The 1,150-nt window shown below is 48.3% G+C and overlaps 1 protein-coding gene across 7 annotated transcripts in view; it reads right to left on the reverse strand.

Annotated features, from left to right (window-relative positions):
- Nucleotides 1-1,150, reverse strand: part of LOC103394726 (cAMP-specific 3',5'-cyclic phosphodiesterase 4D) — a 62,852-nt gene that overhangs the window by 11,363 nt on the left and 50,339 nt on the right. The gene's annotated exons all lie outside the window — the stretch shown is intronic.

The raw sequence follows: 1,150 nt of genomic DNA on the forward strand, positions 1-1,150 counted from the left end.
CGCACGTCCCTGAAAAACAGTATCTTTCAAAAGCTTTTTTAAACACATGCCCTTGTAAGCCCTCAGTGATCAACCATATTCCCCGGCTTCACTGTCTCTTTATGACGACAGCACTGACTTCATGCGTGTTACATCAGCTGACATACTTTGCCCACCCCCCCGGGCCCCCACCTCTCCCGCCTCCTGGATCTACCTGAACCATCGCAGCCAACGTACTGAGAGACTATAAACCATGATCTGCTGTAACCACACAGACTGCATCACACTTCCTCTTCTGGACCCTCGCGGGCAGACAACAGGCAGCTGACCTGCAGGGGTCACTAATTCCAACATTCATTCATTAAATGAATTCCACTAAAGAAAATAATCACAGAGCAGCTAAAACAAAACAGATGATCTTGGCAGGGACATTTGCCCAAACTCAGGGTTTCAGCTCATTATCAACTAAATCAAATCATGTTCAAATCATCCCTTATTAATTATCCATTATCCTTCAGTTAAAAATCACAGAAACTCCAAAGTCTCCTGCATTCCTAAATGAGCATTTATGAACAGACTTACATTATTTAAACATATAATTCAAGTTCAAGTATATGTCTCACATCCCGCCCCCCCTCCACAACAACAACAACAGAAACCAGAGGCAGGCAGCAGAGCAGGTCGCCTCTGTGTCTCTATTTTTAGCTCAGCTCGTCTCTGGTGCTCCAGCAATAGAACTGGCTGATAAATGATAGATGGCTGTTATGCAATCGATGTTGAATGAAACAGACCTAATTCACAGACACTGAGAGGGAACTGTAGAGAAGGAGGGGGGCGGGGGGGAGGAGGAGGAAGAGGGGAAGTCATAGGGAGGATCTGTACCCAGCAGCAGCAGCAGCAGCACAGTGATGCGAGTCGCATCACACACCTGATTGGTGTGACGGTGCAAAGAGAGAGAGAGCATGGGAGAGAGAGCATGGGAAAGAGAGGGAGGGAGGGAGGCTGGGCTTACCTCAGCAATGACCCTCAATCTCCCCGTCTCACCACACCTCACCAAACCCCATTTTTACACTCCACCCTCCCGGCTCAGTGAAGTCGGCCGTGACGAGGCTCCATCAGAGGAGACCATCGACGTCAGACGCTAAAAATAGACTCCTCTGCCAGTAAAGAG

The sequence above is a fragment of the Cynoglossus semilaevis genome, chromosome 2, assembly GCF_000523025.1.
Source record: "Cynoglossus semilaevis isolate Cse_v1.0 chromosome 2, Cse_v1.0, whole genome shotgun sequence".
NCBI lineage: Eukaryota > Metazoa > Chordata > Actinopteri > Pleuronectiformes > Cynoglossidae > Cynoglossus > Cynoglossus semilaevis.